Raw genomic sequence first — 26,257 nt, 5'->3', positions numbered from 1 at the left:
CAATATAGAGCTAGATCTAGGAATTACAGCCTTGCTCTGCTTGAGAATTCTCTTGACTTGGAAATTACTCTGCAGTATTGCAGGTCATTCTCTCTAGAATAGAAGTCTCTGTTTATTGGCTTAGCAACGAGAACATACACACAGTTTCCAGAAGCCTATTGATAGGCAGACGAATGTGCATGGAAGGACTGTATTTCTTAAGCTTTTCCAGTTGTTTCTCCTATAGAGAATACCCTAGCATGATTGCAGCCTTGATTTTGGCTGAACCCTGATTGAAGGAGGCAGCACTGATGAGACCCACTTAAAGCAGTCTTTACCACCCACCTGCTTGTCCCAGAGGTCCTGGGAGAATTGGAGGCCCTTACTGAAACAACTTTGTCACCTACCTTTGTCAGAGTTTTCCTTGTGGTTCATTTCATGGAGATGGACACCAATTTTGGAGGCAACTCAGCCTGGTCTTGAATGTAGATGCCTTTATTTTTTTTTTTAATTTAAAATTATTTATTTATTCTAAGTTGTCATATATGACTGCAAAATGCATTTCAGCTCACAGTACACATATGGAGCACAATTTTTCATTTCTCTGGTTGTACGCAAAGTAGAGTCACACCATTTGCGTTTTATATACATGTACTTAGGGTAATGATTGTCCATCTCATTCCACCCTCTTTCCTACCCCTATGCCCCTCCCTTCTTCTCTCTCCCCTTTTTCCTATCCAAAGTTCCTCCATTCCTCCCATTTTCCTGTCCTCCATTATAGATCAGCATCCACATATTAGAGAAAACATTTGGCTTTTGGTTTCTTGGGATTAGCTTATTCCATCCATTTACCTAAAAATGCCATGATTTTGTTCTCTTTTATTGCTGAGTAATATTCCATTGTGTATATAGGCCACATTTTTTATCCATTCTTCTACTGAAGGGCACCTAGGTTGGTTCCACAGATTAGCTATTGTGAATTGTGCTGCTATAAATATTGATGTGGATGTGTCCCTGTAGCACTCTGATTTTAAGTCCTTTGGCTAACTTGTAAGGGTAAAAGAAATTGAAGTTAAAGCGTAAAAGTTAAAGGGTAAAAGACCGGGTGTTGTAAAGTTTCTAAGCTGCAAGGTCTGAGTTAAAATGTAAAGAATTAGGTATTGTTAGGTTTCTATGCTACCTGCAAAACCTGAAATTTCTGTAGCTGTTGAGACAATGCTTGGAACTGCCCAGTAAATATTTCCCCTGACTATTGGTTGTTTAATAAGGGCTCTGTGTGGTCGCACGTAGGCATTGCAGAGCCTGGACCAATCAGTTTAAATGTAACCCCCTCCTTAGGAAAGACCTATCACTCCAGCCTGACCTGTTCCCGCCAATGAATGAACCAATCATGTTTAGGAGTTGTTATTCAGTTTTCCCGCGCCTCATGATGATTTGTTCTGATGTATACAAGGCCCTCCGTCCTCCCCAAAAAGCGTACTTAAGCAGTGCTCAGCCCCTGCTTGGGGCTCTGGGCTGCGTTCCCTTCTTGAGTGGGCACGGAGCCCCAGCATGCTGGTTCAATAAATCCCCCCTTCTGCCAATTGCATGAGTGGTCACTTGGTGGTCTCTTTCTCCGACGTTTCGCGGGACACTTACAGGCATTTTCTGATACTCTTTCTATTTAAAAGGCACTTTTTTTGTTTCCTTTTACTAGATACTGTGAATAAAGGTACAATAAAATAGATGTGTGGCAATATCTTTAGCAAAATAATCCAATTTCTTTATATATATACCCAGAATTATTATTACTGGATTGTATGGCATTTTTTTTTTACCAAGAATTATTATTTATATCTTTATATTCATTTGGATGCTGGAAATTAACCCTTAGTAACTTTACCAGTGTGCTACATACCCAGTCTCCAACACTTTTATTAATTAATTTATTTTTGAGAGAGGGTTTTACTGAGTTTCTTAGGACCTTCTCAAGTTCTTAAGGCTGGTATTTAACATAAGAATAAACCTCTAGTTTTCTACCTCTCATCCTCCTAAGCCACTGGGAGTATAGTAGTGTACAACCTTGGACTGCTACCTCAAATTATTACTAGTGGATTATGTGAAATTTATATTTTGGGCTTTTGAAGAACCTTAACACTTATAAATATCTTCATTAAATTTATATTGTTGGGGCTGGGAATGTGGCTCAAGCGGTAGCGCACTCACCTGGCATGCACGGGGTGCTGGGTTTGATCCTCAGCACCATATGAAAATAAAATAAAGATGTTGTGTCCACTGGAAAAAACTAAAAAAATGAATATTGAAAAATTCTCTCTCTCTCTCTCTCTCTCTCTCTCTCTCTCTCTCTCTCTCTCTCTTTCTTTCTCTGTTTAAAAAAATTATATTGTAACCAAAATTTTTACACATTTATGTACTCTGGAATCCCTATTAATTATGAGATATTTGCTTGGTTTTGTTTGGTTTGGTGCTGAGTAGTGAACCAAGGAGTGCATACCACTGAGGCACATCCACATTCCTTTTTATGTTATATTTTGAGACAGTCTCTCACTAAGTTGATTGGAGCCTTGTTATGTTAATGAGGCTGTCTTTTAACTAACAATTCTCCTGCATCATTTTCCATAGCTTCTAGAATATCAGGCATAAGCCACCATGTATGACAATTTTAGATTTTAAAATAGCCATTCCAACAGCACTACATAAAATGCATAAAATCTATTTGATTAATGCATTAAATCCCTGAGGTAAGTTTATTTGAAGTAGCCAGTTTAGGAATATTGTATAAAGATTAGCAAGGATGGTGAAATGTGATAGACATTATTATCTAAAGTAGATGTATGAAGACAGGAATTGATGTGAAATACTTTATATACAAACAGAGGTATGAAAAATTGTTCTATATGTGTAATAAAAATTGTGATGCATTCCACTGTCATGTATTTATTTATTTTTTATTTTTTTAACATTTTTTTTTAAATTTTTTATTGTTGGTTGTTCAAAACATTACATAGTTCTTGACATATCATATTTCACACTTTGATTCAAGTGGGTCACTGTCATGTATTTAAAAAATAAAACCAAAAGTAAAGATTTCTTGGGAATAAACAGGGATTTTCTTAACCCCTTTTGTGAATTATTGTTGGAATCTATAGTCCATAATAATCCTAGAAACACATGTAAATTAATTTGTTTGCAAGTTATGAATATTTGTACATGTTTAGTCACCTTTGCATCTAAAGCGTGGAACTTCAGAAAATAATACCTTGAACAAAATATTTTAAAGTTTAAAAACTCAGTGCACAAACACATTTATTTTAGGAGCAACTGGTAGTTGCTGAGTTATTTCTGTGGTTAGCTGTGTTGGGGCAAGGCTCTGGAAGTGTTAAAATCTCACTCAAGGTATTGGCAATTTACTGTATTTTACACTATTTACACCCACAATACAATACTGCCAGCCAAAGCCATTGGAAAAACATGCTGATAAATGTCTTGAAATAAATGGACACCTTTGATATTTGGCCATTTCTCTTCATTGATCCCAGCTCATGGGAAAGTTGGAAATACATTAATGATACCTAGAAAATCACCATATTATCTGTGCCTTAGATACATGTGTATCACTTCTTCCACATTTCTCTTTACTGAAGGTAATTCTGGCAATTGGGGACTTGGTCCAAGATGAAGTACTTTGCTCCAGACAGAGCTGATGCTCAGTGTATTCCAGCTTTTCCTGCTGACTGAAGGTATATATTTTCAAAATTTTCCAATGTATCTCATCTATCTACTCATTTTTTACTTTAAAAAGAGAAACTTATAATATGAGTAGCTTTTTATTAAGTGTGTATGTAGGTAGAGGAATGATCCATAATTTTAATATTCTGCTTTATTTTTAACATCACTCCCCCCTTAACATCTGACATTTTCTTGTGTGTTGCTAAGGTTGTAATCCAGTACCCTGCACATTATGCCCACATTCTTAACCACTAAATTGTGCCACCAGTACAAAATTCTAACTTTATTTATTTTTTTTTTAATTTTTTATTGTGGGTTGTTCAAAACATTACAAATTTCTTGACATATCATATTCCACACTTTGATTCAAGTGGGTTATGAACTCCCACCTTCACCCCATACACAGATTGCAGAATCACATCAGTTACACATCCATTGATTTACAAATTGCCATACTAGTGTCTGTTGTGCTCCGCTGCCTTTCCCATCCTCCACCCTCCACCCTCCCCACCTCTCCCCTCCCCTCCCCTCCTCTCTCTCTACCCCCTCCACTGTATAACCCTGAGGGTCTCCTTCCATTACCATGCAATTTCCCTTCTCTCTCCCTTTCCCTCCCACCTCTCATCCCTGTTAAATGTTAATATTCTTCTCCTGCTCTTCGTCCCTACTCTGTTCTTAGTTACTCTCCTTATATCAGAGAAGACATTTGGCATTTGTTTTTTAGGGATTGGCTAGCTTCACTTAGCATAATCTGCTCTAATGCCATCCATTTCCCTGTAAATTCTATGATTTTGTCATTTTTTAATGCAGAGTAATACTCCATTGTATATAAATGCCACATTTTTTTAATCCATTCGTCTATTGAAGGGCATCTAGGTTGGTTCCACAGTCTTGCTATTGTGAACTGTGCTGCTATGAACATCGATGTAGCAGTGTCCCTGTAGCATGCTCTTTTTAGGTCTTTAGGGAATAGACCAAGAAGGGGAATAGCTGGGTCAAATGGTGGCTCCATTCCCAGCTTTCCAAGAAATCTCCATACTGCTTTCCAAATTGGCTGCACCAATCTGCAGTCCCACCAGCAATGAACAAGTGTACCCTTTTCCCCACATCCTCGCCAGCACTTGTTGTTGTTTGACTTCATAATGGCTGCCAATCTTACTGGAGTGAGACGGTAACTTAGGGTGGTTTTGATTTGCATTTCTCTGACTGCTAGAGATGTTGAGCATTTTTTCATGTACTTGTTGATTGACTGTATGTCCTCCTCTGAGAAGTGTCTGTTCAGGTCCTTGGCCCATTTGTTGATTGGGTTGTTTGTTCTCTTATTGTCTAATTTTTTGAGTTCTTTGTATACTCTGGATATTAGGGCTCTATCTGAAGTGTGAGGAGTAAAGATTTGTTCCAAGTGTGTAGGCTCCCTGTTTACCTCTCTTATTGTTTCTTTTGCTGAAAAAAAAAAACTTTTTAGGTGAGTAAGTCCCATTTGTTGATTCTAGTTATTAACTTTTGTGCTATGGGTGTCCTATTGAGGAATTTGGAGCCCAACCCCACCGACTGTAGATCGTAGCCAACTTTTTCTTCTATCAGACGGCGCATCTCTGATTTGATATCAAGCTCCTTGATCCATTTTGAATTCACTTTTGTGCATGGCGAGAGAAAGGGTTTCAGTTTCATTTTGTTGCATATGGATTTCCAGTTTTCCCAGCACCATTTGTTGAAGATGCTATCCTTCCTCCATTGCATGCTTTTAGCCCCTTTATCAAATATAAGATAGTTGTAGTTTTGTGGATTGGTTTCTGTGTCCTCTATTCTGTACCATTGGTCCACCCACCTGTTTTGGTACCAGTACCATGCTGTTTTTGTTACTATTGCTCTGTAGTATAGTTTGAAGTCTGGTATCGCTATACCGCCTGATTCACACTTCCTGCTTAGCATTGTTTTTGCTATTCTGGGTCTTTTATTTTTCCATATGAATTTCATGATTGCTTTCTCTATTTCTACAAGAAATGCCGTTGGGATTTTGATTGGCATTGCATTAAACCTAGAGAGAACTTTTGGTAATATCGCCATTTTGATGATGTTAGTTCTGCCTATCCATGAACAGGGTATATTTTTCCATCTTCTAAGATCTTCTTCTATTTCTCTCTTTAGGGTTCTGTAGTTTTCATTGTATAAGTCTTTCACCTCTTTTGTTAGGTTGAATCCCAAGTATTTTATTTTTTTTTTTGAAGATATTGTGAATGGAGTGGTTGTCCTCATTTCCATTTCAGAGGATTTGTCGCTGATATACAGGAATGCCTTTGATTTATGCGTGTTGATTTTATATCCTGCCACTTTGCTGAATTCATTTATTAGCTCTAATAGTTTCTTTGTAGACCCTTTTGGGTCTACTAGGTATAGAATCATGTCATCTGCAAATAGTGATAATTTAAGTTCTTCTTTTCCTATTTTTATGCCTTTAATTTCTTTTGTCTGTCTAATTGCTCTGGCCAGTGTTTCGAGAACTATGTTGAACAGAAGTGGAGAGAGAGGGCATCCCTGTCTTGTTCCAGATTTTAGAGGGAATGCCTTCAGTTTTTCTCCATTCAGAATGATGCTAGCCTGAGGCTTAGCATAGATTGCTTTTACAATATTGAGGTATGTTCCTATTATCCCTAGTTTTTCTAGAGTTTTGAACATAAAGGGATGCTGTACTTTGTCGAATGCTTTTTCCGCATCTGTCGAGATGATCATATGGTTCTTATTTTTAAGTCTATTGATGTGGTGAATAACATTTATTGATTTCCGTATATTGAACCAGCCTTGCATCCCAGGGATGAAACCTACTTGATCATGGTGTACAATTTTTTTGATATGTTTTTGTATCCGATTCGCCAGAATTTTATTGAGGATTTTTGCATCTAGGTTCATTAGAGATATTGGTCTGTAGTTTTCTTTCTTTAAAGTGTCTTTGTCTGGTTTAGGTATCAGGGTGATGTTGGCCTCATAGAATGAATTTGGAAGTTCTCCCTCCTTTTCTATTTCCCGAAGTAGCTTGAAAAGTATTGGTATTAGTTCTTCTTTAAAGGTTTTGTAAAATTCTGCTGTAAACCCATCCGGACCTGGGCTTTTCTTAGTTGGTAGTCTTTTGATGGATTCTTCTATTTCCTCAATTGATATTGGTCTGTTTAGGTTTTCTATATCCTCCTGACTCAATCTGGGCAGATCATATGACTTAAGAAATTTATCTATGCCTTCACTATCTTCTAATTTATTGGAGTATAAGGATTCAAAATAGTTTTTGATTATCTTCTGTATTTCTGAAGTGTCTGTTGTGATATTGCATTTTTCATCCCGTATGCTGGTAATTTGAGTTCTCTCTCTTCTTCTCTTCGCTAGCATGGCTAAGGGTCTGTCGATTTTGTTTATTTTTTCAAAGAACCAACTTGTTTCCGAAGTCCATATGAGTGATATGATTTTTCCCAACCTTTCACCTTCAGCCTACGTATGTCTTTTCCTATCAAATGCGTCTCCTGTAGGCAGCATATTGTTGGGTCTTGTTTTGTGATCCATTCTACTAGCCTGTGTCTCTTAATTGATGAGTTTAAGCCATTAACATTTAAGGTTATTATTGAGATATGGGTTGTTCTTCCAGCCATATTTGTTTATTTTTGTTACTAAACATGGTTTGTTTTCCTCTTTGATTATTTCCGCCCCCCCCTTTACTGTCCTAACTCCCACTGTTGGTTTTCATTCTTCTTTTCCATTTCCTCTTCCTGTAATGCTTTGGCGAGGATGTTTTGAAGAGATGGTTTTCTAGCTGCAAATTCTTTAAACTTTTGTTTATCGTGAAAGGTTTTAATTTCATCCTCCATCCTGAAGCTTAATTTCGCTGGATACACAATTCTTGGTTGGAACCCATTTTCTTTCAGTGTTTGAAATATGTTATTCCAGGATCTTCTAGCTTTCAGAGTCTGTGTTGAAAGATCAGCTGTTATCCTGATTGGCTTACCCCTAAATGTAATCTGCTTCCTTTCTCTTGTAGCTTTTAAAATTCTCTCCTTATTCTGTATGTTGGGCATCTTCATTATAATGTGTCTAGGTGTGGATCTCTTATGATTTTGCACATTCGGCGTCCTGTAGGCTTCTAGGATTTGGGATTCTGTCTCATTCTTCAAGTCTGGGAAGTTTTCTTGTATTATTTCATTGAATAGACTGCTCATTCCTTTGGTTTGGAGCTCTGTACCTTCCTGTATCCCAATGACTCTTAAGTTTGGTCTCTTAATGTTATCCCATATTTCTTGGATGTTCTGCTCATGGTTTCTTAACAGTCTTGCTGAGCTGTCTATGTTCTTTTCCAGTTGAAATACTTTGTCTTCATTGTCTGATGTTCTATCTTCTAAGTGTTCTACTCTGCTGGTAGTATTCTCCATTGAGTTTTTAAGTTGGTTTATTGCTTCCTGCATTTCTAGGATTTCTGATTGTTTGTTTTTTATAACCTCTATCTCCCTGTATAGTTGATCCTTTGCTTCCTGGATTTGTTTGCGTAATTCATTGTCGAAGTGATCTTTCATTGTCTGATTTTGCTGTTTAATGTCTTCCTTGATACTCCAGATCATCTGAAGCATGTATATCCTGAATTCTTTATCTGACATTCCATCTGCTGCAGCTGTTACCTCTTCTAAAGTTGCATTGACCTGCATTGCTTGTGGTCCTTTCTTTCCTTGTCTTTTCATACTGCTTGCGTATCTTTCCTGCAGGTTCGGGCGGCGGCTCTGCTCTCTCCTTATTCCAATTGGGGTTTCGTGGCTGCCATGCCGGCAGGTCACTGGGCCTGTTCTGGGAGCTGGCGGCGGCTCTGTTCTGCCCCTACTCCAATTGGGGTGATGAGTGTACCACGCCGGCAGGCCACCGGGCCTGATCCGCTGGTCAGTTGCAGGTTTGCCTACCCTGCAGGCGCAGGCGGCGGCTCTACTCTGCCCCTACTCCAAATGGGGTGATGTGTCTGTCGTTCCGGCAGGCCACTGGGCCTGTCCCGCTGCTCGGTCGCAGATCTGCCCACCTTTCGGGCACGGGTGGAGGCTCTGCTCTTCCCCTACTCCAATTGGGGTGTCATGACTACCCCGCCTGCAGGACGCTGGGCCTGTTCCTGGCACGGGCGGTGACTCTGCTCTGCCACTACTCCAATTAGGGTGGTGTTTGTACCCCGCCGGCAGGCTCCTGGGCCTGATCTGCCGGTCTGTTGTAGGTCTGCCTACCTTGGAGGCGCGGGCGGCGGATCTGCCCTGCCCCTCCTACCACACCTGCGGACCCCTGGGCCTGATCTGCAGGTTGATCACTGGTCTGCTCACCCTGCGGGCTCGGGTGGCGGTTCCGCTCCGCCCCCACTCCAATTGGGGTCACGTGACCACCACACCGGCAGGGCCTGATCCGGGCGTGGGAGAAGGATCTGCTCTGCCCCTGCTCCAGTTGGGGTGATGTGTGTACCACACTGGCAGGCCACTGGGCCTGACCCGCCAGGCTGTCACAGGTCTGTTTACCTTGCAAGCGCGAACGGCGGCTCTGCCCTGCCCCTCCTACCACGCCCATGTACCACTGGGTCGCGGGTCTGCCCACCTTGCGGGTGCGGGTGGCGGCTCCGCTCTGCCCCCTCTCCAATTGGGGTCACGCGGTCACCACGCTGGCGAGCCGCTGGGCCTTCTCCGGGCGCTGGCGGTGGCCCGGCTCCTCCCCTCTGGCTCGATGACAAATTGAGGAGACTCGGGTGACTGTGCCTCACCCCCCCTACCAGGAGACCAACTGCTTATGTCACCGCTGGTATTGATGAAGTTCTCTCCTCCGCCGCTTTCTGCAGACATCAGATCTCTGCCATGTTGGTATCCTATGCGAATGGCAGCATTTCGTTCCCCTTGCCGGGCAACCAAGGCAACGGGTGAGACCTGACCTGCCCTCAGCAGGACCCGGACCGAGAAGCAGTTTCCGCGGGCTCCTAGCCCCGGGCCAGGGAAGTTCCGGGAGCCGGAACTCGGCCGCTCCGTGCTCGGTGTAAGCTCCTATAAGTGTAAGCTCCAAGAAGCAATCCCCGCGGGCTCAGTTCCGGGAGCCGGAATTCGGCTGCTTAGTGCTTGGTGTATGCTCTGATAGGAGCAGGGACCAAGAAGCAGCCTCCGCAGGCTCCGCAGCCCTGGGCCAGAGCGGTTCCGGGACGGTTCCGGGAGCCGGAACTCGGCCACCCTGCGCTCGGTGTTCGCTCCGATAAGATCAGGTTCTAAGAAGCACCCAGGCGCTGAACCCTAGCAATCTGTCTGCAAGCCGCAGGCGAATTGTAGCCTGAAATTACCTGTTCTATGGCTGAATGAGCTGCTGTCAGTCGAAAACAGGGGTAGTGACATCAGTTTACCAACATGGTGGCTGCTGGCCTCCTCTGTGGTCTGACCGGTGTGGAGAACCGAGATGGACCGCTTCCTTCCCCTGTCTCGAACCCAGAATTCAGCCCTGAGTACGGTGCTTGCGCGGCTGGCAGAAACTGCAGCGCTGTAACCCTGCGTCTCTATCCCAGCGCGCGCTGCAGACTCTAGCCGCCGGGCGATTTGCTGAATAAGCAGTGTTACCCTCCGTGCGACAAACCTCTCGTGTTTGAGTCCCCGTAGCCGATCCTCGTGCAATGGAAATCCTTCCTCCAGGTTCCGGAGCACCCCACTATTGCTGGAAATTCCTAACAAGATATCCTTTAGCCGTCCTGACTTGTCATACTCCCACACAGTGAAGCAGCACACGGGGGCAATGCACTCCCCTCGCCGCCATCTTCAAATTCTAACTTTAGATGGATCAGTTTTATGCCTTCATGTCTAATGTTATTTTTCACATGATTGAATTTAGGTAGACCTTTATGTTGCTCTTAACAATATTAAAAGTGGACATAGGTATGGATACCGATTTGTTCACATTATAATTCTTTTGTATTGCAATATAGATTATAATATGCATATATTATATGGCACATAACAATCACTATTGTAGTTGTTCTTCTAAATTAAAGGTGTGGGAGTATATTTTACATATTTTATTTCCCATATAAATTTTAAAAATGGGTTTGTCTCTTATTAAAACAACATCATGCTAAATTTTTTATGGAAAAATTATACTTTAAATTTAGGAAAAGTGATTGGTTTTGCAATTATGAGGTTTATTTACACACATGGTATTTCTAATTAAGTATTTTATGGGTTTCTGAAAACTTATATTTTGTAATAAGTTTTGCATAATTTCCTTGAAAGCCTCTATACATGTGATATGTTACAAAGATATCAATTTTATATAATATTTCTGTGATATTTTGTTCAGTTAGTTAAATAGGATGTAATGAAAGAAAATGTTTTTGGGCTCTAAAAGCCAATTTTTCTCAGACTTCAGTATTTCTTTCTTCTTGAATATACATTCTCTTTATCCAAGTATGAAATAATATAGCAGTAGCCTTATGCTATCATGTAACTGTATACTAACATGGCTGGCTCACTGTGATACTTATTGAGGAGCATCATATATATTAAAAAGGTAAACAGTTTACAGAAATGAATAACAGTTATTTACATCTCCACCTTTAGTTCATGAGAATTTATTTCAGTCCTCATCAATATTATGTAGTTTTTGTATCTGATGCTACTTTCTATTTCTCTAATTTGTTATTTTTTTCAATTTTTGAACAATTCTCTTATATAGTTATTTAAGTCTCTTATGTGCTGTTCTCTTTGTGTCTTTCATTTTCTTTTTTTATTAAAAATGCTTAGTTATATGTGAGTTCTTGTTCTATTGTCTCTTCTCTTTGTACCTTACAATGTATTATTTATGAGTAAAATTTTTATTTTAATGTTGCCAAGTTTATGAATTTTTAACATATTTTGTGTAACTTTTTGAGAAGAAATAACATCTTTTTTGTGATTGAGATTTAAATCAAGGGTGCCATTTCACTGAATTTTATCCCCAGGCATTTTTGAATTAACATCTTTTGTTCAGGAGATACTGTGACTATATATGGCAGGAAAATAATAAATGCTTGTCATCTTGTCTTAAAGTCACCAAAAATGGGTATATAATACACATCAATTTATTTCAATTTCTGAGTGCAAGAGAAGAATAATAACTATCAACCCAGCAAATCTCCTGTTGCCCACTTCCATGAAGTATATGTAAAAAATAAGCACACATTTCTAAAAGCTACAACTTGCTCCTTCCCTTCTGTGCATGACACAATCTCTAGATGACTGGCTGGCAGCCAGACTGGGGATAAAACATCCTTTCAGGTGTCTGGCTGGGGGTTCAAGTGACTGCATACCCCATGGATTGGTGTAGACCTTCATTGGCCCTGATCATGACTCATGCTCATCAGGGGTTTCATGACACCCCTCTACAGGTATAAACATTGGGGGACAGGTGCTGTGTATTTGCCCTGCTCTTTTTTGGGGGTGGGAGGATACTGGGAAGTGAACACAGGAATGTGTTGCCTTTGAACCATGCCTCAAGTCCTTTTTAACGTTTTATTTTGAGACAGGGTCTTGCTAAATTGCTGAGGCTGGCCTCAAACTTGCAATCCTTCTGCCTCAGCCCCCAATTGCTGAGGATACAGGCTATCGGCATGGGCCACTGTGCCTAGCTGTGCCACTCTAGCTTTAGCTATTTGCCTCTAAGGCCTGGTGGCCTGTGCACAGTCTCCCATGTCCTGCTTTGCTGATTGCTGCTGTGCAGTGATCATGGCCTGGTGTTAAGGTGATTATATCAAAGTGAACTTTTGGGCTAGAGTTGGGCCAGGCCCAATCTCTTTCCTGGAATATGACTGAGGACTCAGATTTTTTTTGTCCAGCCTCTGTTGGATAGTCACAAATAAAAGTATGACAAAGTCAGGGTTGGAGATGGCCATGATTGGGTCAGAGACACCAGCTCATAGACAGCACATCTGCACAAAGAGGAAAAAAAAAACAGGGACTGGAGCCAGAGTAAAGCAGAGCACAGAGACTAGAATCCCACAGAAACAGGGAGTGAGGAGCTGTCCTGATCACTGTGAGCACCACTTTCTAAACCCAGACTATGTGACATTGAGGTGCCCTTTAAGTTTTAGAATGTGTGGTCCACTCTTGTGTATTCCAAGTGAGTCCCCTACTTGCCTCAGAAGGCCAAGCAAAGTTTGTTCATCACCAACAAACAGGTCACCAAGTGATGATATTCCCAGTTACCCTCTTCAGCATGAGTCTCCCCCCTCAGTACATCCTGTGGGTTCCTTCCAAAGGTGTTGTCCATCTGCTTTGAAATCTGGATCTATGGAATCCTGTTGCCAGAGATCCTCAATCCATAGGGAGTGAATGCTTTCTGTTAAGTTGACTGCTCATGACAGGGCACTTTAGTTAAAATGTTGATCTTATCATCGGGTGAGCTCTCTCTTGCACACTGATGAGAGAGCTGTATATAAAACAGGGCATATGTTGACCAAAACACAGTCTGCTTCATAATTGGGTTAATTGTCTAAAAATTCACATAGGATTAAATGCCATATCCATAGTGTTTTATCTACACTTGGCATTCATTTAATGGTAGCACACTTCATTATTTTATATACCTTGCTTTATACATGCTGCAATAAGATTGCTCAGCTTGGTTTCTATGTCCACCATTATTTAAATTACATGTCCTTGGCAAAGGCCACTCACTTACCTGGTGTCTCAGTTTCTTGATCTGTAAAATTGGACAACATCCATCTCATAGCACTTTTTTGTCATCCATTTGAAGTTAAATGAGTTTCTATGTTTAAAGCAGGCTAAGAACTGTTTGGCATATGGTACTTCATAACCCCATAATTATTGAGTATAATTGTTGTCACATTAAACACACAAAACTAACAAGTGGCAAATTTAAATAACCAGTGCCAAGGAATCTCATGTACATTAATTCACTGTAGTGTAAAACATTTTATTATGATGATTTTAGCCATAGGTGGGGGTCTAACCTCATTTTATAATTGTAGATATGGAAGTTCAGAGAAATGAAAACACTGCTCATGGTTATTGATGGTAGATACCAGCGGACTTCAAGTTCTATTATTCAGTCTCTTAGTGAATGTTGAATCTGCTTCACCACATGCTTGAGTTGGAAGGCTACCAGCTTTATTTTTTAATAATTATAAAAATGGAAGAGACTATTATGTGAACATTTCAGTTAACTTTAACCAACTGAAATGCTCAGAGAACAGCATTTTTAGTGAACTGAAAATTAACTAGGCATAAAAATCTTAAAATATTAGTTTTTAATAAAGCAAAGTTGAAGTTAGACGAGCCCATTTATTGTAAAAGGCAATTTATCACAATTTGCACTCTGCCTTAGTGCAAAAACTAGAACAGAAACTAGTTTTAGTGATTATTGTGGTTACGGCTCTACTTCACACCTCACAGACTGCCAGAGGGATGAAGGAGAGCAGAGGTGAAATTGCCATGTTCTGACCTCTCTGTTCCCCATGTCACCTTCTCTCCAAGTCACCTTGTCATCCTGTGTGCCTTGATATGCCTCTTCTCAAAGTAGATTCATGGTTCTGGTTGGTGAAGGCACCCTGTATTTGATTGTGAGGCTCCTGGCTATACCATGTTTGGGTCTGTCCACACTCAGCATGAAGTGAGTTGTGTAGGGGTCTGTCCTGTACTCAAGCCTGCCTGTCATGTGGGGAGCAGAGAAACAGAGATTTAAAAATAAAAATTCAATATTTTTGGGTCCCCCATCTTTCCATCATCCAGTTTTTTCCAGCGCATGAGGGAGAACACACTAAGTGCTGTGCTGATGGAGCTGGGGAGATTGAGACCTAACAAGTAAGTGCACAAGAGTCAGTCAGGACTGAGAGCAGGAAGAAAGGTTTAGAACTCATCACCATTTTTATTGAAACTCTTGGGCAGTGCTGCGTGGTCCCACAGTGTGCTCTCCAGTTTGTGGCTCAGTTGTTTCTCTGTTTTGCACTTGGAACGTCTCAGAGCCAATGAAGACGAGGACCTGGAGATCATCCTTACATTGGGAACCCTATGAATCTAGCTGGTGGAAAGCCAAGCTGCCTCAGTGTTCCCACTGCATGGGGGGCAAACTGTGTTGACCTCCTCTCGCCAGGGATGCTCACACACAGCCGCTACTTGGGGACTCTCAGGCTCTGTAGCTGGGTTCTGATCAGAGTGTGATCCAGGCTCCTGCAGCAGCCCAGGATGTGGCCTTGACATTAGAGCCCTCGGGGAGAGATGCATAGTGTCTGAGGTCAATGCACCTGAACCTGTGTGCACCTAGTGGCCCCGGCCCCGGGAGTGTGGAGCGCTGTGGCCATAGGCCTGGTCCCAACAAGGAACCCCCGATGCTCACAGTGGGCTTCCAGGTTCCCGGTGGTCACACCACTCACGCTTGGCCCAGTCTGGCCCACAACACCACATGTGGGTCCACATGGGTCCACACGGTCCCTAGGAGTAAGTGGCCCACGTCCATCCATGCATGTTCTTTGGTCTCCACATACCCCACTCCTAGGGGGTTCAGGCCTGGAAGTGAAGACGTCCTGCCACTGTCTCCCTGGAGTCATGCTGGGTCACCTGAGAGCCCAGAGCTGCTTGGGCATGGTGTCTGTGGCCAGGAAAACAAGTAAACCACCCAGCTGACGCCTCCCCAGCTCATTTCAGAGGCTGAGCTTACAATGGGAGGGCACCATGGGCGGGGTAGGGACTGCTGGGCGCCCTGCGCAGGTCCGGTAGTGGGACAGGTGCAGGTTGACAGGCCACCTGGTAAGCAGGGCTGGACTGTGGGGTAGCGGGACCAAGTGCTCTTTGGAAGAGTCCAGAAAGGGTCATTAAGATATTTGACCCTTCTTTGAAAATTTCCCTTTGAGAGTGAACTGTTCCCATCTTCACTGACAGAAGGCCACTGCCACTGTGCATCCTAGTTGGGCTGCAAACTTGGAGAGGGAATTGCAGATAACAAGTTGAATGTTTTTAAGAATTTGTCATTTTCAAGTAATTCTTGACTTATACTCCTTCCTCATTCTTGTTCCCTTATGGTGACATTTAACTAGTAAGCCACCCAGAGTTTTTTCAGTTTTGAGGGGACCATTGGAGTAGATTTAAAAACCAAGTCTTTTAAAGCCTATAACCTCACCACAAAGGTTGTAGAAAGCATTTGTATCATTTAATATGTGCTCAGCCACTGAGGATGTTCCATGCACACAACCCATGAAGGCACTGCAAAGACAGATCTCGGCATAGTGGGGGAGACTAATTGCTCTGCATATGTGGACTAGAAACCTGGACCCCAAGTGAGAGAGCACAAAGGTGCCAAATCATGTCCATAGCTCTTCCTGAGTTCACTGGTGTTGGGGGACAGGTGACATCTCTATTGCAGACTTGGCTTTATCTACAGAAGCAGTTTACTGATTGATATCTTTGTCACAGAGGATGACTCTGCATTTTAAAGAGAAGCAATGGGGGGGGGGGCTCAGCTGTCTGTCCTACAGAAATGAGGAGGCCTAGCATTATCCTCCCAAGTCTACTTTCCAAAGAGGTGGCTCCCAGGACTTTAAGAAAGATATTCCCAAATCATAAAGATGACGAGGAGCCCATTGAGTCTTCAGAAGGTTGTATGTGCATTTTAGAGTCAGGAGGAAGTACTTTAAATCCCCTAGTTTTCTAGCATAAATGCTTTGAGAGTTAAGGGAGGTAAATCTCTTCCCTTATTTTTGACATGGAGCACTAAGCCTCTTATTTTTAGTCTGTATATTTCTTTTCCAGGGACAGCAGACAGTAAGCTTGAAGAGCCCCCTCCCCTGCATTACAAATCCATTTCAAATCCAATCACATATGGTTTAGAAATCTTTACCATGGATGATTTTAGGACTGCCAGTAAAAGAGTTCAATGTAGACAAACTTCCTATTTTTGTGTCACCCTGTTTACTTGGCCACTGGCCAAGAAGATACCAGCACTTCAAGTGCTAGATACCCCCTTACTAGTTTTTCACAAACATATAAAATATACTAGTTTGTTGAAATGTGCAAACAAAGCCTCTGGCCTTGAGCTGGGCTTCACAGAGATGTCTACATTTTTAAGGTAAGAGAAATTACCAATTGGGCTTTATAATAACAGCTGGCAGGGGAGAAAAGAAAGGGGAGAAGAAGAATCACTCCACTTTTCAGGTGTTGTCCTTGAAGGGTTAACTTGCCCAAAACACTGAGAGAAAAAGTTGCTTTTATCTGAACTTCTGTAGACTGCAAAATTCTAAGCCTCTCCCCTTACATGCTGGGTATAAAACTTTGAAACTACCTGAACTCAGGGTTCAGGGGATAGATTGATTACAGAAAAGCTGTGCCCTCTGAACCTGGCTGCAGCCAAATAAAACTGTTTTCTGATATTTTCAGGGCCTTGCTTCATCTGTTACTAAAACAATCCAGGCACTCCTCTCTGTTTTGCTCTTGCAAATAAAACTCTTGTAGATAACTATAATAAGTCATATGCTGGGTTATCTCTCACTGACCTTAGAGTTACAGTTAATTCTACCTATAACCAGAGAATGCCCCATGGGAAACACAAAAAAACCCTTGCTACCAACGTACCCAACAATGTTTTTTGGAACGTCCCCCTCTGATAATGATAACATCCCATGGAATCAATGTGTTACTGCCATACCTTTTCTGGGGAAGAACAACATCTATGTGCCTAGGCAGGCGCAGCCCCCTGGAATGTAACTAATGTGCCCCAAAACCACATGGGCTACTGCAGTAACTGCTATACAGAACAAGTCATTACCAATGGGTGTTCTGGAAATCAGTATTGCATGATGGATATCACACCAATATTTTTAGCTGCTAGACCCATCAAATGGGCAGCAGCCAGCTGGATAAATGGGTCTATATTGAGTCCATACCCTGACCATGGATTTTGACAATTGTCTTGGTAAGGTTATGCATAGTCATAAAATAGTTAGCATCCCAACCACATTTAACATACTATATATTATATATGCATGGATTTGTCTTTGTGTCAAATTATGATTATACCCCACTAAGCACAAGCTTGCATTACACCACCCTTTGCCATGCTAACAATCAATGATACTGATGGCATAAATATCACTAAGACAGAGATCCCTTATGCAGTCAATATATCCTGCTGGCTAACAAATTGGCTAACCCATGCTATGAAAGCTAAATGTATATTTATTCTCAGAGTGTCCCCAGCAGTCTGGCTTCCAGTGAACCTGTCTGGAGAGTAAAGGAGTCCATGGGACATGGAGATGAAGAATCTTATGCAATTAGCCTTATCATCACTGGGATTATTGCCCTGGTAGCCACCTTTGCCGCCATAACCAGTGCTGCTGCTTTACTCACTCAGAGCATCTAGACTTCTCAGAATATAAACAATTTGTCTACTACCATGGCAGAATCCTATGCCATTCAAAATGACTAAATAAATTGTTCCAAGCCACTATCTTAGTCTTTCAGCACGAACTAGACCTCTACCAGGAAAAACTAGATATTTTGTTTATGTTGCAAAGGCTCACTTGTGACCCTAAATTTTAGAGTATTTGTGTCACCCAATATGCTGTATCTGAAAATGTAACCTTACACTTCTCCAATTTTTCTTAGTATATTAACGGTGCTTGGGATGCTAACTATTTTATGACTATGCATATCCTTACCCAGGCAATTGTCAAAATCAATGAGACAAAGGTGTCTATCTTGAAAATCATTTTTTTTTTTGCTTCCATGAATTGACTGAACATTGCAAAAACCTGATAGCTGAATTAACTAATGCTTATAAAGCTATTACCCTGGCCCTACTGTTCATAATAGTGATAATATTTTCCCTTGTTGTGAGATGGTTATGGTAACCGTATGAAGACTACCCAATGAAAAACAGCAATGCTGGCTGAAATCTTTGCAGAAGAGTCAGAGTGGGGAGATGTGGGAAAAAGTGCATGGATTACTGCATACGTGGCATGTGTTAACAGCATCTGATTTGCAGTCCACTCCCCTTGTGCTAAGCGTGTGAGTGACAGGCCACTCCCCTCGTGCTTGGCTTGGCTTGTGAGAGGCACAGCCCTGGACCATACGTTGCAGTTCGTGTGCTTGCTCCATGGCCCACTTATTGATTGGTTGCTGCAAGGAAAGTTAGTAGACATTGCATTGGTGGCTGCCTGTCATCTGCTTAGCTACTGCCTGAGAATAAATACATGGTAACTGTGCAATAAAATCAGACCTGTTTTCTGTTTGGTCTCTGGAGGTCTTTATTAGTGACTCTGAAGCCACACTCTCCTCATCCCTGTTCTGTGGACCTCCTTGCTGGACGAGGCCACACATAACAAAGAGAGTTAAACATTATTTTCAAAATAACATACTAGTACATGGATAGGATAAAACTTGCTTCTTGGTCTGTCATCAAAAGAGAAAGAGCTACTTATACTTGAAGCTATCTTGCTAAACTCTTAGTAGTCTTCCTAAAGATTAGGCAGTCTTTGAAAACAGAGATCTATACAGCGAGTCTGATAGAGTAAAAACAAACATAAAAAATTCAAAAGAAAAATTGCTGAGGGACCTGCCATTGTCCAGCATCGACTGTTGAAGCTTGAGGGCATGGAGAAACCCCTTCACAGATGGTTTCAGAGAAGAACATCTGCTTTATTGTACAGTAAAAATAGCTTTTATAGTAGATATGTGCCAATTTACATATAACAGTCATGATAGACCAGAGGTGATACATAACATAGAATAACATACCATCTTATGGGAATCCAGACACCAAGAGTCTAGAAATTGACATGTAGGCTGAACTTGCACCTACAGAGAAAATACTTGTCAAAGAGAAATTGGACTTGCCAATATTGTGACAGCATTTTGTCCCAAAACATAGCATTCTATATTAGGATTTCCCTGATGCACAATGAGCAAGACACCCTGGTAGGTCCAAGATCAGGGCCTGAAACAGTTCCCAACTCTAAGTCTTCAACAACCTGAGTTATTAAGACAATTTTTTGTTCAGCTTCAGGCATACAGTTAATAAGACTTTTGATAACAAACAAGGTTAACAAGAGAAGTATACCTAATAATGCCATATGTTAACAGACTTTTAAGGATTAAACCATGAAATTAACTTTTGTCATTGGTCAAGTAAGTGTGTAGCCCACCCTTAAAAGAAAATGGAAACCATAGGCATCTTAATTTGAATAGAATTATTTTTTACAATTTGGGCAGTCAGATTAAAGAGATTTTGTTGAAATTGATTGTCCCAAGGTCCATGAATATAATTTGACACAATAGTATAATTTTATAGAGAATCATTTTAGGAAAAATGAGTTCAATAAATGGGCATAAAATACACATCACAAAGCAGTCTTTAAGTTTGATGTAAAGCTTTGATTTTTTATTTATATATGACAGCAGAAAGCATTATAATTCTTACTACACATATATAGCACAATTTTTCTTATCTCTGGTTGTATACAAAGTATATTCACACCAATATGTGTCTTCATACATGTGCTTTGGATAATAATGATCATCACATTCCACCATCATTTATAGTCTCATGACCCCTCCATTATCCTCCAACCCCTCTGCCCTATCTAGAGTCCAACTATTCCTCTCATGCACCCTATCCCTACCCCACTATGAATCAGCTTCCTTATATCAAAGAAAACCTTCAGAATTTGGTTATTTTGGATTAACCAACTTCACTTAGCATTATCTTCTTTCACTACATCCATTTACCTGCAAATGCTGATTTTATTCTCTTTTATTGCTGAGTAAAATTCCATTGTGTATCTATGCCATTTTTTAATCCATTCATCTATTGAAGGGCATCTAGGTTGGTTCCACAATTTAGCTATTGTGAATTTTGCTGCTATAAACATTGATGTGGCTGTGTCCCTGTATTATGCTGTGTTTAAGTCCTGTGGGTATAGATTGAGGAGAATATAGCTGGGTCAAATGGTGGATCCCTTCCCAATTTTTCAAGAAATCTCCATACTGCTTCCCATACTGACTTCCAGATTGGCTACACCAATTTTAAGTCCCACCAGCAGTATATGAGTGTGCCTTTTCCCCAAAATTCACCCCAACACTTGTTGTTTGTCTTTAAAATAGCTGCAATTCTGACTGAGGTGAGATGAAATATTAGTGTAGTTTTGATTTGCATTTCTCTAATTCCTAGTAATGATGAACATTTTTTTATGTATTGATTGATTGATTGTAATAATCTTCTGAGAAATGTCTCTCCCGGTCCTTCACCCATTTATTTATTATGTATTTTCTTGTGTGTGTGTGTGTGTGTGTGTGTGTTTAGCTTTTTGAGTTCTTTATTTACCCTAGTGGAGAGTGCTATATCTGATATGAGAGGGGTAAAGACTTGCTTTCAAGATGTGGACTCTCTATTCACTTCACAGATACTTTCTTTTTTTTTTTTTTTTTTGAGAAAAAAACAATTAATTTGAGTTCTTCCCATTTATTGATTCTTGATTTTAATTCTTGTGCCACAGGAGTCTTTTTAAGGAAGTTGAGGCCTAATCCCACATATGAAGATTAGGGCCTACTTTTTATTCTATTAGTTGCAGGATCTCTGGTTTTATTCTTAAGTTCTTGATTCATTTTGAGTTGATTTTTGTGCATGGTGAGAGATAGGGGTTTAATTTTATTTTGTTGCATATGGATTCCCAGTTTTCCCAGCATCATTTGTTAAAAAGGCTATCTTTTCTCCAATGCATGTTTTTGGCACCTTTTTCCAATATAAGATAATTGTAATTTTGTGGATTAGACTCTGTGTCCTCTATTCTGTACCATTGGTCTACCAGTCTGCTTCGGTGTCAATGCCATGCTGTTTTTGTAATTATTTCTCTGTAGTGTAGTTAAGGGTCTGGTATAGATCACTCTTTCTGCTAAGGATTGATTTAGTTATTTTGGGTCTCGTATTTTTCCAGATGAATTTAATGGTTGCTTTTAATTTCTATGAGAAATACCATTGGAATTTCGACTGGAATTGCATTAAATATGTATATTGCTTTTGGAAGTATGGTCATTTTGATAATATTAATTCTGCCCATCCAAGAGCAAGATAGAACTCTCAATTTTCTAAGGTCGTCTTTGTCTTCCTTCTGTAGGGTTCTGTAATTTTCATTACATAGATCTCTCACCTTCTTTTAAGTTTATTCCCAAGTATTTTATATTTTTGAGCCTATTGTAAATGGGGTAGTTTTCCTTGTTTCATATTTCTGAGGATTTATCAGTGGTATACAGAAATGCCTTTGATATGTGGGTGTTGATTTTATATCATGCTACTTTGCTGAATTTATTTGCTAGTTCTAGAAATTTTCTGGTGGAACTTTTAGGGTCTTCTAATTATAGAATCAATTCATCAGCAAATAGTGCCAATTGGATTTCTTCTTTTCCTATGTGTATTCCTTCAATTTCTTTCATCTGTCTGATTGCTCTGGCCAGTGTTTTAAGAACTATGTTAAATAGAAGTGGTGAAAAGTGTCACCCCTGACTTGTTCCAGTTTCTAGAGTGAATGCCTTCATTTTTTTTTTTTCCATTTAGAATGATATGGACCTGGGGCTTAGCATAGATAGTATTTATGATTTTGAGATATATTTCTGTTATCCCTAGTTGTTCTAATGTTTTGAATGTAAAGAGGTACTGTATTTTGTCAAATGCCCTTTCTGCATCTATTGAGATGTTCATATGATTTTTATCTTTAAGCCTATTGTAATGAATTATATTTATTGATTTGTATATGTTGAACCAACTTTGCATATCTGGGATAACTCCCACTTGATCATGGTGCACAATCTTTGTGATATGTTTTTTTTTTTTTAATTTGATTTACCAGAATTTTATTGAGAATTTTTGCATCTATGTTTATTAGAGATATTGGTCTGAAGTTTTTTTTTCTTTTTATCTTTTTTTTAAATGTGTCTTGGCCTAGTTTTGAAATAAAGATGATATTGGCCTCATAGAATAAATTTGAAAGTTCTGCCTCTTTTTCTATTTCCTGAAATAAATCGAAGAATATTGGTACTAGTTTTTCTTTAAAGTCTTTTAAAACTTGGCTATGTATCCATTTGGTCATGGGCTTTTCTTGGTTGGTGGACTTTTGAGGGCATCTGCTATTTTTTTTTTCACTTGAAACTGATCAGTTTAAAATGTTTATATCATCCTGATTCAGTTTGGGCAAATTATATGACTCTAGAAATTTTTTTGAAGCTTTCAATATTTTCTATTTTATTGCAGTACATGTTTTCAAAATAGTTTCTAATTATCTTCTATATTTCCATAGTGTCTGTTATGATATTTCTCCTTTCATCACATATGTTAGTGATTTGGGTATTCTCTCTTCTTCTCTTCATTAGCATGACTAAGGGTCTGCCAATTTAATTATTTTTTTCAAAGAAACAACTTTTTGTTTTGTCAATTTTTTCAATTATTTCTTTTGTTTCAATTTCATTGATTTCAGCTTTGATTTTAATTATTTTCTTCCTTCTGCTGTTTTTGCAGTTGATTTGCTCTTGTTTTTATAGGGCTTTGAGATGTAATGTTAAGCCATTTAATTGTTGACTTTTTTTTTCTTTTAAGGAATAAACTCCATGCAATGAACTTTCCTCTTAGAATTGCTTTCATAGTGCCCCAGAAATTTAGGTATATTGTGTCTGTATTCTCATTTACCTCTAATTTTTTTTAAAAAAATTTTCTCCTTGATGTCTTTGGCAACCCATTGTCCATTCATTAGAATATTATTTAGTCTTCAGGTGTTGGAATGGATTTTTTTATTTTATCATTGATTTCTTATTTCATTCCATTATTTTTTGATATAATGCAGGGTAGTATCTCTACATTTTTATATTTGCTAAGGGTTGCTTTGTGGCATAGTATATGGTCTATTTTAGAGAAGGATCCATGTGCTGCTAAGAAGAAAGTATATTCTCTCATTGGAGGATAAATTAGTCTATATGTTTCAGTTAAGTCTATGTTATTTATTATATTATTGAGTTCTATAGTTTTTTTTTTTTTTTTTTTTTTTTTTGCTCAGCATCTGTTTTGAAGGTCTGTCTAGTGAAGAAAAAGAAGTGTCAAAGTCACCCAAAATTATTGTGTTGTGGTCTATTTGACTCTTGAATTTGAGAAGAGTTTGTTTGATGAATGTAGATGCTTCATTGTTTCAGGTATATATATTTATAATTGTTAAGTCATGTTGGTGTATGGTTCCCTTGAGTAGAAGGTAGTGTCCTTCTTTATCCTTTTTGATTGACTTTAGTTTGAAATCTACTTTATTTGATATGAAGATGGAAACTTCTGCTTGCTTCCACAGTCCATGTGGGTGGTACAATTTTCCCCCACTCTTCACCTTCAGTTTGTGGATATCTTTTTCTATGAGATGAGTCTCTTGTAGGCTGCATATTGTTGGTCTTTTTTTAATCCAATCTGCTAGTCTATGTCTTTTGATTGGTGAGTTTAGGCCATTAACATTCAGCATGATTATTGAGGCATGACTTGTGTTCCCAGACATTTTTGTTTATTTTTGATATTTAATGTGATGTGGTGAGCCATTCCTATAGACCGTGGCCGCCATTAGTAGATGGCGCTGGCTTCCACTGTGGTCTGTGACAAACAACTCCTTATCTAGGAGAGTTGGCACATGATTTTTCACCACCCTGTGAGAAAGCTCCACGCGGCAGCTTTGCATTGGGGCTTGGGATGCTTTATTAAGGCTGGGAGGGGCATCCGAGGGTGAGAAGAAGAAATATCAGGGACCTGAATAAACTGCTGAAAGAAGATTCCTGAGTTGCATCTTCCTTGCGGGCAAGGGGTCGCGACAAGTGGTGCCAAGACCCGGGAACCAGAACTTTCAGCAGTCAGGGGTGGTGCACCGGTTAGTCCCAAGTAAGTGGGATCCGCGACCAAAGCGGGGTTAGTCCCAAGTAAGTGGGATCCGCAACCAAAGCGGGGCAGCTCCTCTGTAAAGAAAGAGAGAGCATTACATTTTATTGCAGCTGCACTGTGTACTTTCGCTTTTGTTTTCTGTGTTTCTTTTGTTGTGTCATTTCGCTTTTGTTTTTTGTGCTTCTTTTGTTGTTGTGTCATGGGTGCTGCATCTTCAAGTCTGCTTCTCCTGGCCCTAGATGGCCTGTTACGTTCCAAGGGCCTGGAAGTGAAACATAGTACTTTACAGAGATTTTTACAGAAGATAGATATCGCTGCACTGTGGTTTGCATTTTCGGGCAGCCTTACTGTACCTAGTTGGGATAAATTAGGCAAAGATCTTGACTTTGCTTCTGAGCAGGGCATATTAGAGGGTGGGGTGATACCCCTTTGGAAAATGGTCCGTAGTTGCCTTACAGATGGTAAATGCCAAGAAGCTGTGAGTGAGGGTCAGGCCGTTCTTGAACAACTACATGAGGAAAAATCTGAAGGATCACATAGTGAAATGGCAGAGAGTATCAAAAGTAACAGTAGTGAGAAGGCAAAAGAGCCTGAAGATAAAAATAGGAGAAGGCTCTATCCAGACTTGACCGAATTCAAAACATCTGAGGACACAAGCGGCTCAGAGTGTTCTGAGGACCTTGATATATTGTTGCAACAACTACATAAGATAAAAATGAAAAAGAAGAAAAAGGAGACACAAGGCGCGCATGCCTACTGTAAGAAGGGGGAGGGATCTAATATTGGTCAACAGAATTCTGAGGAGGAGGAGGTTGAAAATTTAGAAGAAGATATGATGCCTGTTGCCCCACCCCCGTATGTGGGGGGGAGCCAAGGTTCCGGGAGGTCTTTTCATGCGCAAGTTTGGAGGACAGTTAATACAGATATGGGACTTGCATACCCTGTATTTCAGGACAATAACAGGGGAAGATATCATGAGCCTTTAGACTTTAAGATAGTTAAAACCTTGGCAGAATCTGTCAGCACTTATGGCATAGATGCCGCTTTCACTCTCACTCAGGTGGAGGGACTTACTAGATTTTGTATGACTCCCTCAGATTGGGCTAGTCTAGTCCGCGCTTGTGTTTCCCCAGGGAAATATTAGGAGTCCAAAGTTGGCTGTTTAATGTTTCTGGCATTACCCAAGACTCGGAGCGAGGTAGGAGGCTTAAAATTTTTGCAAATAATTCACAATTATCTAATGCTACATTACCCTCCGCAGCAGTCTGTCTCCAATCTCCGTTCCTGTTTCTTTTGGCTAATGTTACATTACAGGGGATGCTTAATTGTTCTAATGTTACTTGCTACTTGTCTGAGTGTTGGAATGGCTCCTGGACTATGGCAGTGATTATGAAAATTCCAACTTTTGTCCCAATCCCAGTCACTGCGGACCCAGATAAATTCCCCATTGTTGAGCTACTTAGAGTCCGCAGGGATTTTGGAATTACGGCAGCTATAGTGACAGCTGTGGCAGTGTCTGCTGCTGCAGCGGTTACGGCCGGAGTGGCCATGGCCAGTCAAGTACAAACTGCTGCCACCATTAATCAAGTTGTTCAACAAACTTCCACCATACTTGAATCCCAAAATACAATTAATCAACATATTTTGTCAGGGA

The 26,257-nt window shown here is 40.2% G+C and overlaps 1 long non-coding RNA gene across 1 annotated transcript in view; it reads left to right on the top strand.

The window, feature by feature from the left end:
• The first annotated feature begins 3,629 nt into the window (after positions 1-3,629).
• The window catches only part of LOC139704198 (uncharacterized), a 36,150-nt gene continuing 13,522 nt past the window's right edge, over positions 3,630-26,257 (top strand). The window contains exon 1 of the long non-coding RNA XR_011706224.1: positions 3,630-3,719. This is a non-coding gene — a long non-coding RNA (uncharacterized lncRNA). The remainder of the gene's footprint in view (positions 3,720-26,257) is intronic.

The sequence above is a fragment of the Marmota flaviventris genome, unplaced genomic scaffold (genome assembly GCF_047511675.1).
Source record: "Marmota flaviventris isolate mMarFla1 unplaced genomic scaffold, mMarFla1.hap1 Scaffold_44, whole genome shotgun sequence".
Taxonomy (NCBI): Eukaryota; Metazoa; Chordata; class Mammalia; order Rodentia; family Sciuridae; genus Marmota; species Marmota flaviventris.
Note: the sequence above shows the minus strand (reverse complement) of the source record. Positions and strands in the feature narration are given on the sequence as shown.